Source organism: Dermacentor albipictus, chromosome 3, assembly GCF_038994185.2.
Source record: "Dermacentor albipictus isolate Rhodes 1998 colony chromosome 3, USDA_Dalb.pri_finalv2, whole genome shotgun sequence".
NCBI classification, from domain to species: domain Eukaryota; kingdom Metazoa; phylum Arthropoda; class Arachnida; order Ixodida; family Ixodidae; genus Dermacentor; species Dermacentor albipictus.
The window spans coordinates 1,369,208-1,386,048 of record NC_091823.1 but is presented as its reverse complement, the minus strand read 5'-3'; the positions used below and the strand labels follow the sequence as shown (position 1 = coordinate 1,386,048).

At 44.5% G+C, this 16,841-nt stretch overlaps 1 protein-coding gene across 6 annotated transcripts in view; it reads left to right on the top strand.

Annotated features, from left to right (window-relative positions):
- Window positions 1–4,508: 4,508 nt before the first annotated feature.
- Window positions 4,509–16,841, top strand: part of LOC135919922 (gastrula zinc finger protein XlCGF49.1-like) — a 53,902-nt gene continuing 41,569 nt past the window's right edge. For 4 of the 6 annotated variants that reach the window (XR_011512598.1, XR_011512599.1, XM_070534935.1 and 1 more), the window contains exon 1: window positions 4,523–4,594. The gene's annotated coding sequence lies outside the window, so the exon portion shown is untranslated. Of the gene's footprint in view, window positions 4,595–7,326; window positions 7,348–16,841 lie in introns of those variants that run through there. The other 2 variants (XM_065453937.2, XM_070534937.1) reach the window with 2 other exon arrangements.

Genomic DNA, 16,841 nt, shown 5'->3' with positions numbered 1-16,841 from the left:
CAAACTGCATCGCACCGATTTTCGTCAAAGTGAAAATTGCCGTGTTAACATGCTGCGAAGTATTTACTTCTATCACTAACGCCAAGGACCAGACATGGAGGGATAATGTAGCGAAAGTGCACCTGTGGAAGCAGACCACAGCGCAAGACACGGATTTGTTAATAGCATCATAATTGTTTTTGAAGTTGTTAATGTGTATACTATGGTGGCATGCTGTAAGGAACACAAATTCTTAAAACTTGTGGAAATACAGTATAGTTTATTTCATGGAAAATATTTGGTTCTATTCCCCATCAAAATTTTACAATATAGTAGGCACTTTGTAAGGTTTTGAAAGCGAGAAAAAGGCATGCAATTTTTCCTGTTGTCATGAAAACATAGTCTGGCTGTGCCTTGCGACCATAATTTTGATGCTCACTGTGCTCAAAACTCTGGTTGTTTTTCTTCTATTTCTCTTAAATTCACGTTGTAATCATGCTGTTGAACATTGCTGATTTATTAGAGGGAAACAGAAGGGTGCGTTGATCTCGTGCCCACCAGCAATATTTCGGGTGGCCCTGACAAAGGCCTTTTCTCTTCATAACCGGTGAGCAGCCGAAACAGTTGCCACATTCTTGCAAGTCAGCCTCCTATGTTTCTCAGCCTCCTTTAATGTTGGCCTCCGGTTTGGAAATTGAGACGCTTGCAGAATCTCACTTTTCATAGCTTGTGCTCACTTTTCATAGCTTGTGCTCATTTCGCACATCGGAAATCCATCCGGCCATCCACATCTGTAGGAAGCTACACATTTTGAGTGCTCTTCCTCGACAGCAGCTGAGGAAGCACGGCCTGCCTCAAGAATGTTTCCAGCACTGACATGTGTTTTGCAAGGAAATCACGGTCCTTTAATGTGTGCACAACGATGGACCCTTTCTTCGACCAACACACAAAATCACAATAATTGACATTTTCAGAAGCCAGTTCAGCTTGAATCTGAAACATGTATTCGTGGTTACATTTCAGCTGACAATTTTCATTTAGGTAAAAACTTTTCTCAGCAATTTCATTAATGGGCACATCTCTGTACTTGTATGGACATTTAATTTCAGGAACTCCACGGCCACAGCAACTGCACTCAACAATGCCATCTGGACTGGCTGCAATAAACTGAAATTCCTCACAAATAAACAGGCCGGCGTCTCTTCATTTAAAATCCACGTGGTGTTGCATCTGGTACTGAACATACTGCTGCCTTGCAGTCTTCTCATGCTGTATTCCATGTTTCATAACGACTGTCTTTCTGTGACGAGTGCTGTGACTAGGCGTGCTGCAGAACTCTTACATTTAACAACTTTGCTGAAGACCGATCCCGTTATCCGCCCACATCTTTGCTGAAACCATAGTAGGAACTTCCTTTGCATTCTTGTTTTTTCTTCGATTTGTGCGACATCGTTGTGGCTCATCCGCATCTTCAATAATGAATAAATTTTTTCATCTCTGGCAGATTGATTCTGGGTTTCCTATGTCTTGTCATACATTTCGTACAAGCTTTCTGCCAGTCCAGTAGCAATCTCGCCTTCATCAGCGCTGTCTATTTCTTCACCAAGTGTGGCATACTTTGAGAATGCTGTAAACACAACTGCATTCGGAAGAACACAATGAAGCGAGTCAACAATTCCTGAAATCTTTGCCTTTGGGGCTTGTTCAGTACTGCGCTTCCTATTCATTCCCTTGGAAACCTTGCCATGTTGGTGTTTCACAATGTTCAAGTCTTTGACCTGTGTAGGCTCCACCTGCGCAATTGTACAAGAAATGTTACATCACTGCTGCTATAAACTTAGCAAACGAAATGACTGCAGAGAAGTATAACAAAGGTAAAGATGGCTAAATAAGTAACAGCAGTGCTAATACCATAAGGGCTCTGAAACGAATGCTCAAACTTGCAAGAAGTGTTACTTCACAACGACAGTGTAAATATATCTGTATTTTTACCACACAGTGCATAACCCTAAAAACACAAACATAGAGACCAAGTCTCTTGTTGATTACATGGCAGATCCTAAGTGCGCTGTGTGCCAAACATGACAATAGTGTCACCTCCAAAAAGTTTTTGCTATGCTACTTTAAGATATTACAGGAGCATCATGGAACAGTTTGACGTGCGGTAGTCAAAAAAGATATGTGATGTAATGTGCTCAGCATGTTGGTGCTGTGGTTTGCTAGATCATAGCCTAGGGCATTAGTCCCTGCAGCATGCACTGCCATGGCACTTTATTCACAGCTCGCCTGCCGTGAGCATTATTTGCGTATTCTAAGAATGTATTACAAAGAAACCGCAGTATCAACCAGTAGCGAAAATATGTGAGCGCTTGTGAGGTACATTTTAATGATAGGTGGATAGGATAGCCAAGCAAAAGATTTGGCATGCTACTACTCAAGTTTAATATATAACGAGATCAAATGACGAGAGAAGAAAATGCACATGAATCCACTCGCACAAAAGCTCGGGAAAGGGCAGCAGTGAGCACCACGGTATCAACAAAGGAGTTTTGTGGCACCATCAATAAACAAATGCTATCGAACTCTCCTTTTGGCTGCACCACGGAGATGGATAGCGTTTGGGTTATTAATGGTGCCATAAAGCTCCACTTCCCACGGCGTTGATTTCACGATGTATGGGCGTTATTTTCTTTTCACAAGTCCATTATTCTCTTGTTATCTAATAAACGTGTAGTAGCATGCTAAATCTTTTGCTCAGCCTCCCTATCCACCTATTAATAAATGTACCTCACCAGCGCTCACATATTTTCGCTACTGGTTGATAGTACGGTTTCCTTGTAATAAATGCTTGGAATACGCAAATTATGCACACGCCAGGTAGGCTAGGCGGTGCGAAGAAAGTACCATGGCAGTGTATGTTGCAAGGACTATTGCCCTGGGCTATCGATCTGGCATAATGCAGCACCAACAACGAGCACATTAGCTCACAGGTCTTAAATGCCAAATATCATATTTTTTCTTCACTACTCTGTTTGCATATGGGAATGTGCTGTGAGACAGACCTGCATATAATTTCTTCAAGATACATTATTGAAACCGTAGGGCAATGGGAATTTCTTTTTTTTTCGGTGATCTGGCACCCGCCGTGGTTGCTCAGTGGCTATGGTGTTGGGCTACTGAGCACGAGGTCGCGGGATCGAATCCCGGCCACGGCGGCCGCATTTCGATGGGGGCGAAATGTGAAAACGCCTGTGTGCTTAGATTTAGGTGCACGTTAAAGAACCCCAGGTGGTCAAAATTTCCGGAGTCCTCCACTACGGCGTGCCGCATAATCAGAAAGTGGTTTTGGCACGTAAAACCCCAAACATTATTATTATATTATTATTGTGATCTGGCACCAATTGTTTCGTCTGGATTGACAATTCCCCTTTGGGATGCATTGTGGCGCCATCGCGCGGTGGCCACAAGAAACAATTTGGCAGGTGCCGCTGCGCACCGCAACAGCCGCCCCACGCGAGACTCGGGACCAAACAAGCAGCGTGTGAGGCAAGATCGACACAATGTGTACGCGCCGTCATATTTTGTCGTCGTCAGCTAGCCATCGAGCCCGCTGGTGAATGCTTTGTACCCGGAGGTTTCTTCAGCGCGACGTACGGCTGGAAGAAGACCTTCGGCAATGCTTTACATGCTCCTCCTTGGCCTTAAACCACTGCACCTGTGGCGTAAAGTGAATAAGTAATAAAACAGTATGAGTACGCAGAAAAACGCATGATTCTTATAGGGCATAAGGTGTAGTTCGTAGGGCGAATATCGCGTTTCACCACTGCATGTCTTGCTTGCTTCATGCACGTGGCTTAGTACCCGTGTACTTAAGTTTATAAGTGCACGGTTATGAAATCCAGGTGGTCCAAATATTCTCGAGTCCTCCACTACGGCGTGCACCATAACCATATCGGGGTTTTGGCACGTAAAACCCATATTTTTTTCTCTATCACATAACAGCACAACTGGCGCCTATTCTGTCAAAGTCGTGCTCCTGTCGCCAGGCTGGGCGGGGCAAATGATACGAGGAAAGCACGCACGCAGAAATCGAATCGTCAGCCGGCATACTCCGTCGATTCGTAATACGCGCGCTGGCACTGTCAACATTGTCCGCATCAGCAGAACACTTGTGTTCTACTTGTGCGGCCTCCTCCGACTACATATGTAACTGCGAAATGCATCACATGGCCTCTGAGATTGTGCAGCGCACAATTTCGGAGGCCGTGAGCGCATGTCATCAAATCTTGAAGGCCATGTGTAACCGCACGGCTGCCAACCACCTGTTCCAACGTCGCCAAGAGAAAGAATGCTCGCTGCCAAACACAGACAAAAAAATAACACAAGCTTATGCGAAAGGACAAAGTTTAAATTGAAAAAGAAAGACCGGATTCTGCAATTGTATAATTACGGTATAGAACAAAAAATGCATAAAAACCCGTTTTGCTGGCGATAGAGTAGTGAGAGTGGCGAAAGCGAAACTGCATGCACGGCGGCGCTGGCAGCATTTCCGGGTGCCATTCCACCATGGCCCCGAGCAGTTTGGATGGCGATCTCGCGAAACTGGCCCTGCTCGGTGAGTGTCCGCGTTTCGGCAGCCTCTCGAAGGAAAGGAAGGCGCAGTGTAACACCCTTTCCGTGCTGCGCGGCCGTGCTTCGCCGTAGTCGGGCGCTGTCGCCGTCGCGCTGTGCCCGCACTGGGCCCACGCCTATCGCGCTTTGCTTGTCTTGTTGCGGGCCCGCCCTGCGGCGGCGGCGGCCCGGCTGCCGTGGAACATGGGGTGCGGGCACCGTGCACTAGTGGCGCCGCCGCTTGCTGCCCCGTTTCTCTCCACGGCCCGCGTACACGCGGTTTCGGTTTTCGGTGCCGTAGGAGGGGCGAGGCGCATTGCAGCGCGACATTGAATGGCGAGCCAGCGATTGGCTGATGTTGGCTGACCACTTCTAGACGAACGAGCCCGGCACCGCCTGAACCATGCGTAGCGATACCAACTACCTGCATTGTAGCAAAACCATGCGTGGGTGTGCTTCGTAATTGCCGCTGTGTGTGTATTCCCAGCCAATGCTTGCGGTGCGCTTCTTTTTCTTTTTTTTTTACCAGAATGGCACTCATTACTTCATACCTAGCAAACGTAATTCATTAAATACTGCTATAAGCTACGTTTATGAGAGTATGTTTAAGTGGCAATACATGCCCGTTAGAATAACGCCAACAGACGACGGACTAGACAAGACGAAACGCTCGCTTCCAGCAAGATTTTAATAAAAGAAGGTTTTGTTCAAACGAATATATATATACATATATATATAGGAGGTATGGAAGCTTACTTATGTTGGCGCCCCGATAAAGCCGCCCATGCACTTGGCAAAGAAAACCATCGGGATCCATCGACAGTGATTGCCTATTAGAGGTGGGCGAATATCAGTCTTTACGAATATGAACCGAATACGAACAGTAAATATCGAATAGTCAAGCGCGACCGCATGCATGTGCAAGCAGGACTATTTATATTGGTCTAATTAGGCACTCCTCCTGTACTGTCCAGTGCAAGAACGACAGCTACCTATCAATACATATGACCACTTTCATTCAACCCAGAACATTGGGCTATTTGGTGGTAACCGAACTTAGGACATCAAGTTCTAACGAACGCGAACACGTATAGACAGGCCCGTCCTGTCATGTTTCTTCCCTACGTTCCTTAGCGCTTGTTTTGATTTCCAAGATCAGTTTCATACACGAGATCACTCAGTTTCATAAGATAAGAACGGCACCACTAACCTCTCAACGCACTGGCTGCCAACAGGCTTTGCAAGAATAAATGGCTGCTGTTGTATGCATGATTTTCCGAAAACTGTAAATGAATTGTTACCGTGAAGGAGTGGTGTGTCGAACACGTGTGAGCTCACCGTTGCAATGAAAAGAGCCAGTGGCTGTAACGTAGCAAATAAAACTGCTTCGTGACTAGATTTCTAGAAACACTAAATGACGAAATACAAGCAAAAAAAAAAAGAAGGAAAAGAACACCGTTGTCATATTGGCTTCCACCGCGAAGCCGAAAACAAAGGTTGCAATACCTATGTTGTTTATGTGCATTGATTCCTAAACTTTGGTCGTTTCACTTCTGACAATTCGTGATGCTCGGTTTAGTAGACAGAGAACAGTAGCGAGGCAGTAAGTTGTTCCGAAATAATTTGTTAGTTTCAAGTATTCGCAAATACTCGAGAGTTTGTTTTGGAATACGAGTGCGAGTTGCTAATGTGTAATATTCTATTCGACACTTAAAATATTCTCCCACTCGTTTTTGTCTATGTAACCGCATAGCCCAACTATTCGGTCAAGGCACTGTTGAAGTTCTTGCGTTCCAGTGGCCTATTAGAGAGACTATATATAGTCCTCACGCACGTTCGCGCCTTTGCATTATCCCTCCGCCCTGTTCTTTCCCCCTTACCCCAGTAAAGGGTAGCAAGCTCTTCCGGTTAACCCGCGCCGTTTTCTCTAGCTCCCTCTCTAGCCGAACGAAGAAAGCTATTCGCTTTCTATTCGGCGTTTCTGTTCGAATTTGTCCACGTGACCCAGAGGAAGCCATTCGCTTGAGCTCGGCCGCAGCGCCGTTGCCGCCGATTGAAAACGCAGAAACGCTTTTAGAAACAACTCCTAGACCGATTGTGTGAAATTTATTTTGTTGCATTTGAGCTACAATGTTAAATTCTAGTCACTGCAGGAACCGTAATTTTTATTTAGGGCCTGGGATGTTTAGAAAATTTCCGAGAATTCGCATATTTAAGGTGAATAGGAGCTCCAGCTTTACAAATTTGTAACTGTGCGCTAAAAACCGGTGCCACAGTTCTGTAAACTGCACCTGTTAGAGCATGTAAACCGAACAAAGTTGGCATGTGAATTTACAGCTCAAGTGGATTTTTTACAAGGTTTACGAAGGTCTGCCGATAGTCCCACGCAAGTAAGAATGGCATTTTTCAGAGCTATATATAATATACCAATTTTGTTCGCTTTAGATGCATTATTAGGTGCATATTATAGAATTGTGATGTCGTTTTGTCATTGCCAAGGTGAAGTTGTAAACGTAGCTTTCCTTTTTGCTTCAAATTTCGTGCTTTTCAACTAACTTTATTAAACAGTACAGCATTGAAACTTCGCTTCCTACAGTCACTAGATCGTTCCTTTGAAATGCAGCAAACCGAGCTCATTCAATCTCGCGCAGTGGAAAGAAGGATTTTTCCGTTCCCACGTGGGATCCCCTGAAATGGTGGGATGTATCTACGAGCAAGTATGCGTGGAGTGTTGCCCGCTCCGTCGAATTTGATGAGGTTTGTTACATATAAAAGAAGTGAGTAACACGTTGTGACTGAAAGCAGCAGATTTATTTATCTAGGCCGCCATTTTTTTTTCAAAACATCTTGAAACACGTCTATCAAGCTTACAACTCTATAATTCAACAATCAAAAAAGATATCGCAATTCTGTAGACTGTGCCTAATATTCCATCTGAAGTGGAAAGAATTTATGTACTATACACCGCTCAGAAATATACCAGTAATATGTGAATATGACGTTTGCAAGACCTTTGTAAATATTGTGACATATTCACATCAACTGTGAAACCATACATCGAATTTGCCCGCTTTAGATATTCTAACAGATTTAGTTTACAGAACTGCTTTATCTGTTTTCGGTGGACAGTTACGGATTTGTAAACTTCGTGCTTCTATTTCTACATTAAAGCTTCTTCCTGGGCGAGTTGATGCACACTTGATTTGACAAACGTAACAGCGCTGAGACATGCAAGCGCAAAGGAACAAGGATGAGACACGAGCGCTGACTGTCAACTAAATTTTCTTGACGGAAGAAGGACACCTTATATGAGGCGAAGGGTAGCTGAGGTGAAGTGGCGATGCAGTCAGGCAGAATTACACCGCGCATCGATGAACGTATGTGCAGGCAATCAACAGATACAGAAACAAAAAAGAAACACCGAACTTGAGTAAATTTCGTAAGAACTTCCAGGCCTAAATAAAAATTACCCGTTCGACAGTCACTAGAACGTAACGTTCTCTCTCGAATGCGACAAACTTCATTAAAATCTGTGCAGGGGCTGTCTCGTAAAAGCCTTTTTGAGTTTCACAAGTATTTGAATGGGGTAAATTATCGGAGTTGGCTCGAAGCTTAAAAAGTGAGCTCCTTCTCCGATTGGAGGTGCGTTTGCACATTAGTCGCCGATGCAATAGTTTACATTGAAGCGCCCCCACCTACGCAGACGACGCGGATATGACGCAAATCCCCGAACGAGTCCTTCCTCAGTGCCTACAACATGACCTCCGAGGTATTCGGCATGTCGGGGCCATAGAGCGTCGTAAAATATAGCGCCGGTGTCAATGTGAGTTCTCTAACTGGAGCTATGGCGCCTTGGAAATGCCGCTATGTGGGTGTGCGAGGCTTTATTTAGAACGTAACTTGGCATTAAACTCGGTTATATCTAAATGAAGTTTTCTGAAAGTAATATCTTTACAAGAAGTTCGCCCGTAACTTTAATTAAAGTTTACTCACCTACAGTACATACTTAAGGCAGGAAAAATAATAACGTGTCACACGGTGAGCGCACGCCTCGTCGTCTGTCCTGCAACGTTAGCCCCCCCCCCCCCCCCCCTCCCCTTTACTTACACGGATGTACATCCGAATAGAAGTCCGCATGATTGAACAAAACGTATTTTTGTGTAAGAAAGATAATACAGCTGTTTACGCCATTTATACATCGATAATAAACGATTGTGGCAGACGAAACGGTGCCAGCCAGGCGTGCCTTCAAGGTGCCCAGTCTATGGGGAGGATTCGAAGTCACCACATGCACGCGACTAAGGTCCCACACAGCAGTGACACAGCAGCCCCCACCGCGAAGGCATATTGTGAGAAACCGCGGATGCTGGCTGACCTCGGAGGAAGTCGTGACGAGGCACTGTTTTGCTTGTTGCGGGTAATTTCTGGCGAGCAGTAATGGCGTCCCCTTTTCGTAAATCTCCTTATCAAAGGCGTCAGTATTTGCAAGCTTTTCGTGAAGCATGGCATTTGAGACGCAACATGTTTCGGGGGAGGCTGCCGTGCAAGTGCACTGCCCGAAAAGGGGAATCCATCGATCGACGACGCTACCACACGAAGCCAATGGCAGGCAGTGGGAAATCATTGGCGAAGTTGTTTCTCGCTGAAATGTAGAAAACTCGAGTGGACGAAAAGACGTTTCGGTGGTATGTTCAAAGCCACATGTGGCCCATTACGCGTCTTATGTCCGGCCTTGTGCGATCGCGGCTGCCATCGTACCGTCTGTTTTGCCATGTATACACTGATAGTGTATCTACTATTATTATGTATACATTTATTTATTACTTACCATTTCTTCATTTCAGTTCGAAAGAAGTGTTAATTTGTCCGATGCCTTCCCTGGCCTTTGTCTGTTGGCTCCATATGAAATAATGCATTTTATTCGTCCCAGTCTGTTAAGGAATGGACAGTGGACAAAAACATAAGCGGTTTGAGAACCTCTGAAGCCCAGAAAACAAGTACGAACATACACGCGACAGCCGCGGCCCCCGGACGCTGTTTATGTCAGCATGCAATGACATTTCGACCATCAAAGACGCAATATGAAGCATTAGTGGGGGAAAAATCTGTGACACACTCTTACACAAGAACGAATGTAAATAAATGAGATGCTTATGAGGAAACAGTATTATTTAATAATTTGAATGGAATGTAAATTAGAGGAAGCGGGAGGCAAATATAAACACTACGGGAGGGATCATACTTACTTAAAGTCGTAAGCAATAATGTATTCTACATTTTGTTGGCTTTAATTTTTCTTACATGGCGGAACGAACCATTTATTCGTTTCTCTCGTAAAAATACACTTATGTTTGCGTGTCATTTTGAAAGGAACCTTGAGATGTATAAGGACACTAGCCAGATAAAATCTCAGGAAATACAATAATCAGTGTTCAAAAAGAAAGTCAAGAAAAAGGTTACTTCTGTGGTAGTAAAACCGGGCGTGTTGGTACGTGCAGTGTAGTGCAGCGAACGCAGGACGACACGGCGGCGCTGACTTGCATCCACAGGAGGGTAATTGGAGAGAGCGCGCTTGCGGGCGCTGAAAACTTGTTCTAGGATATACTTAACCAATATAATGCCTCGTCATTGAACATGTCAAACGCCTTTTGAAAGCTAACAGATATCGCCAATATTAGTCCATTTTCTTCCATTTCGCCTAAAGTAGGTTCTTTTTGCGATAACAACGCTGATCCAGCGGATTGTGCCTTGGTAAAGCGGAGCTGGAACTCCATGAATGAACTGCGCTTTAAAAAAAAATCGATTCTTTTTTGCATCACCTTTCCCAATCGCTTAGAATATACAGGAAGGACAGAGATAAAGCCATAGTTGTCTGTCACTACCCTTAAATAATACGGAAACCATAACCTACATTTCTATAGCAAAATATGCCCGATTTGAAGAACAGGTAAAAGATATTGCTTAATGTTGATGCTAACATTTTAGCCCAAAACTTATGATTGGTTTAATTTGAAGTCGGTCATAATCAACGCAGCGTGCAGATCTTAAGTAAATTAGTACACTGAATACTTCTTCAGCATCAGTCAATTTATAATTAAACGAGTCAATAGTGTGCCAGAAGTGCAGCTAAGAAGCTAGCTTTGTCATCGTCATCAGTAGGCTTAAAGCTAGTAGAAATATCACTAAACTTGTGTGCAATGGAAGGGTGAGGTGTTAGCGCGCCATTGATTACAAGATTATCTAAGCATTTTCTCCCGGAAATTCTAATTTAAAATTTTCCAAAAAAGCTTCGGGCCTTTGCTCCTGTTGCTGTGAAACAGTGGCTTTTTATAAGCATCTTTCACTTTCCTGAGCTCCGAGTTGATATCATTACGATAATCTCTAAGTACACTTTAAGCCGGCACGATTATTCGTAGACAAAAAGCACTTGGTCATCCTCGACTTGTTCATTTTTTCTGAATAGGTGCTACCCATGAATCAGGCAGCTTGCATTTACTGACTATTGCTTTCCATGGAAAACATCTACTGAAAATTGTCTGCAAAAATTACTAACTGATAGCACTGTTAGCCTCAATGCAATAAAATCTCTTTTTATTCAAATACCCTAAAAGCCCGTACGGGCGTTACATAGGGATCTTGCAATAAATCAACGGTACACGCAGTCAAACAGATAATCCATATTAGAATAAAAGCAAGAACACAAGCGAAAAAAAAGTAAAAGCAACACAATGATACATCCAAAGCCTTGAACAACCATATGACCATTAAAATGGATGTTATAAAAGCATCGCGGTTACTTAGAATGCGTAATTCATATGTAAAGTACTTGGTAAAATAAATACACATTGCAGGCGATGCGGCATGTTACATTAAAAGAAGAAGATAACCATTAACAAATTTAAGTAGTACAAGGTACTCGGTGCTTACCTAAAATAAAGTCATGTGCGCAAGAAACATCACAATATGGTGAAAAAAGGTAAAACAAGAAATGGAGCCCAAGAACACAATGACGCCTTGAACGAATGAGCAAAAGAATCCTATGTGTGCGCGTGAAAATTGTGTTTGTTTTGCCAGGAATTCATCGCCACTTAGAGCGGATGCGATTTCATTTGGTAACACATTCCAGTGAAGTACTGCGAAAAAGAGGGCCGAGTGACTCGAGATGTTAGTGCGCCCATGAACGGGCTGCGCGGGAAGGTACAATGGGAGGGCCTAGTGTGGCCTGCGCTGGAAGACGACCTGCAGCGACAAAGCTTGGGAAAATGGGAGTCTGCGATTTTCTAGTGAAGGCCGATTTAGAGATATTTCAACGTGGTGCTAATTGATGTGATGTAAGTGGTGCTAGACGTTCAGAAATAATTTTCCCTAATGAAGCTTTGTTTTGGACTGACTCGAGCTTATCGGTGAGGTACAACTGATGCGCATTCCAAATGAAGGACGCGTTCTCCATTTTTGAACGAACCAGTGTCGTATAAGCTAATAATTTGGCAGACTCGTTTGCCGAGCCTGATCTAGCCAAGGTTCTTGCAGGCGCTGCTAGTAATCGCATCGATTCCATGAAACGATTGAAAATAAATGAATTCCCAAGTATTGTGTGCGCATTCGCAATAATAATACCGTTCATCGAGCAACAGGAAAACTTGGGGTTATTAGCTCTAATGAAAGCTATATAGCATTAGTTGTTTAAAACATTTATTTTCACTTGCCATGGTTTGCACCAGTCGGTAATCTTCGCGAGGACAGATTGCAAAGTGTCAGTGCCGCAAGAGTTAATTATTTGTAAAAGATCCGAGTGAACAGCAAATAATTCGCAGAATGAAAAGCGACCAGTCAGGTATAGATTGGAAAAGAAACGCTTATTTATTCAAAGCTGTATGGTGAGATGGGAAAGAAAACTGTGCAAAAATCGCGCAGTGATCACGTGCACTGAAGTCGTACGGTGGTTCTTGCTGAGATTACAGATGAAGCAATATCAGTCATGAATAAGTCAATAGTATTCAATGTAGTATGTTATCCCTGTAGGCATTAATAGATTGTCAAAACCATCAGAAGATATCACATTCTGGAATTCATGCTTAATATTGCCAAGTTCTGTAATGTTCATGTTGAAGTCGCAAGTCATGTGATAGTACCAGATTGGCTATCAGAATAAAAAAATTCAACGAACCGAACAGCAAAAAAGCTGTCCTGTATTCCTATGGTGGTGAGTAGAGGAAGGATGCAATTTTATCAGCAACCAAATGTGCGAGCGTTTCACAGTCGCTTGTCATAACAGAAGATTCAGTAAAAATATTATTTTCGTGCTCTTGTTTCACATAGATGACTACATTGCCAGCCCTGGAAAGACTGTTACATAGTGTTGCTATCCTGAAAGTTCCACAAAATTAGTTTTAAAGACATATCTTAAGTTAATGAAGTCACATCAAAATTAGAGTGTAAGTTGTCAATAAAACAGGAAAAGTTATCACGTTTGTTAATATAGACCGAATGTTAAGATGTATTGCTGAAAAGTCACTTTCTATAACGATCTACTTAACTGGTTCAAGGAGAAGTAAGGTTAAGTGCTCTGTCGTGAAATCAGTGAGCAAGCCCTGCAAGGTAAATCACACATGGAGCGTTCACCCTTCCTGACGAGGTCCTGCCGTTGGCACACCAGGCGAAGCCGTGCCCGAAGCGCTTGTGTTTGGTCAGGTCCTAAGAGAAGTCACATCTCATAAGCGGCCCCGCGAAACGTTTCACAGCTAGCCACTGACCCTGCGCATTTTTTACTGGCGATACGATCTGAAATTCCGTCGTAGTCGGCCTTTAATTAGCCAAATATTTAAACAAAACTAATGCACAGGTGTGTCTGCAGGCTTGCCTTGCTTTGGGCAAACAGGGGACCAGATCGGCACTAATTGATCACTCTTTCGTGTCTGAGATACCGACGCTGTGCTGACATCGTTATTGAAGGCCACGCTACAATACAAAACGCTCGAGCAATTTCTAGTTCTGTTTCGTAAACGCGCAAGATCACCTGTTGCTGCAAAACTTGCTTGACTATAAGCTTTCTTTTCCTTGATTCTTAGGGCGAGAGGACAGCTTTTTTATAGCTCCTGACTCCGTGATTACGGCATGTCGCCTGAAAGCGGAACAAGTGAATAATCTGTTAATGCGACCAATACGTGATATTGTGGAATCGGTCAGCACAAGATCTTGCTTACGCGAGAGAAAGGTGTTCTGCGACATTCCGTGTCGAAGACTGCGTTTGTTAATTACTTTTGTTTTCAGGTTGTGTCTTCACTGGAATCATGACAAATCATGATATTTATTGTGCGAATGGCTTATGTTGATTGTACCTTGCTGCGCATAACTGTGTTAGCGCCATTGCCTTAACTACTGATGAATTTGGGCTGTAAACTTAAACACTAATACTCCTTTTTCGTTTAATTACAAAGACTGTTTGCAGTAAATGTGTATTGTTTTATACGCGTTATGCTGTTGAGGGTGTGGAGTCAGAGGCCTCTGTGAGGCAGTCATTGCATTTCGCCCCTGCCTCTTCTCCAAGTTTCTTGCAATTTCAAGGAATAAATTCAAGTTCAACAAGTGGAGGGGAATGGCCGCGCGCCCAGCTTTCGGCTGCGTTTCACGTGACCACTTGAGATTTTGGTCATATATCAATCAAAGAACTTGATTTTCACCAAAACAAAACATTTCCAGTGAAAAAAGGTGACCGGGAAGAAAGCTGCCTGATCACAGCTTGATGGAGCCGCCACCCATATGCACAGAAAACGGGTAACAGCACTCACAGTCTTTAGAATAACAAATTATAGAAAATAAGCAAACACAGAACAGTAATCAAACACATTTGTTCCACACGCAGATTTGTAACACAATGGACGTACAGTACATGTGTACGTGTGGCGATTTCGACACGTGTTATCTGTAAAATGTGCACAGTGCCGAAATGAACTTTAGGATATGCGTGCAACATAAGAATAATTGACAAAATACAAAGCACGATAACACTGATATTCTCACGCAGTAGTGACGGTGAAGAACACAGTAGCAATACTGTGAATGACAAAACTAACTTTTATTGGGCGAACCTGTGCCCAGAAAGCAGATAGCGGCGAACGCAGTCGGTGATTGTCGAAATCTGATCAGCGGGTCAAGCGCGTCAGCTTTTATGCATGAGCCATCGGACGTTCCAGAGTGATCCCTGGTGCCCACGTGTCTTCCAGAAAATTCTACACCATTCGCGTCACCCACACATGCAATCAGATTACACAATGTTTGGTGGCGAAAGCGGATAGGACAATTGATAACATTAGAGAAATTTCCAATACATGTGGGCGCGTCCCGCGTTGAGCGATAACATTTGTTAGACGGTGAAAAGCAGTCACTCTAAAAATATATTGTACACGTGTCAACGCCCCCCTCTCAAATATCACAGTGCCCTTCCACTCTGGGAAGAAATATGACATCGACCCACGTATAGGGAGTGCTTAACGCCTGCTTCACTTCCGCCGCGGGTCGGCCCGGCATTGCACTATCTTCGGGATCGGCATACGTATGGGAAGATTTTTTTCTTATCAGAACAACTCGAAAATTTCCTTGGACGGTAGAGGTAACAGCTTCGCTGTAGAAGCATCGTCCCGATGCCACAAACCTAAAAGGAGAGCGAAAAAACAAAGGAATACTTATTAAACAGTAACAAAAGAACAAAGAAGGAAAGTCCAAAGTAGCACAGTCCGAAAAATAATGTCCAACGGTCAGCTACGCAAAGTCCCAAAGTTCATTAGCGCTAGTAGAATGGCTTAAATCGCACAACGTGGACTATTTCAGGTCGTGAGTGGCGCCGCTGTGTTAGCTGTCTGGTACGACCTCAATCGAGTGAGCAATACGTCGAATGACCTTGTAGGGTCCGAAATAGCGTTGCAATAGTTTCTCATTCAGTCCTCGTCGGCGTATCGGGGTCCAAACCCAAACACGGTCACCGGGCTCGTACTCGACGAAGCGTCGTCGGAGGTTGTAGTGTCGGCTGTCGATACGCTGCTGGTTCTTGATCCGTAGGCGGGTGAGCTGTCGGGCTTCTTCGGCGTGCTGAAGAACGGTGGCGACGGCAAGCTTCTCTTCGTCTGTGACGTGCGGCAGAATGACGTCGAGAGTCGTTATGGGGTTCCTGCCGTAAACCAGCTTGAACGGCGGCATCTGTGTTGTAAGCGAACGTTATGTACGGCAGGACGGCATCCCAGGTCTTGTGTTCGACGTCGACGTACATTGCTAGCATGTCGGCATGGGTCTTATACAGCAACTCGGTAATACCATTCGTGTGCTGGTGGTAGGCAGTTGTCCTGCTGTGGCTTGTCTGGCTGTATTGCAGAATGACTTGGGTGAGCTCCGCTGTAAGAGCCGTTCGTTTTTCAGTGATAGAGGGCTTCTGGGGCGCCATGTCGCAGCAGGATGTTCTCACGAAGAATTTCGCCACTTCGGCTCCGCTACCTTTCGGCAGAGCTTTCGTTACAGCAAAGCGGGTGAGGTAGTCCGTCGCCACGACAGTCCACTTATTTTCGGATGTTGACGTCGGAAAGGGTCCCAACAAGTCCATTCTGGCCTGCGGAAAAGGTCGGCAAGGAACCTCGATCGGCTGTAGTAAACGCACTGGCCTTGTCGGTGGTCTTTCGCTGGCAGTCGATCTCTCCATTTCTTGATCGATACATCTCTTGACGTAGCGGGCGACATCGGCGCTCAGGCGCGGCCAGTAATACTTTTCTTGTATCCTCGATAGCGTGCGGGAACATCAGAGGTGCCCAGCATCGCATCGTCATGTAGGGCGTGCAGTACTTCTGAACGCAGCGCTGACGGAACAACAAGAAGGTAGTTGGCGCGGACTGGTGAGAAGTTCTTTACGAGTGGGTTGTTATGCAGCGATAACGATGACAATCCTCGCTGAAATGCCCTAATGAAAACGTCGGTGTTTCTTTCCAAATACTCGACGAAGCTTTTTAGCTCCGGGTCTTCTCGTTGCTGTTCAGCGAAGTCTTCCACGCCTATTATTCCAAGAAAGGCGTCTTCATCCGGCGGCGGGTCAGTAGGGGCGCATGATAGGCAGTCGGCATTAGAGTGTTTTCGTCCGGACTTGGAGGTTACAGTGATGTCATATTCTTGCAGTCTGAGGCTCCACCGCGCCAGCCGTCATGAAGGATCCTTTATATTCGCTAGCCAAGACAACGCGTGATAATCGCTAACGACCTTGAATGGCCTGTCTA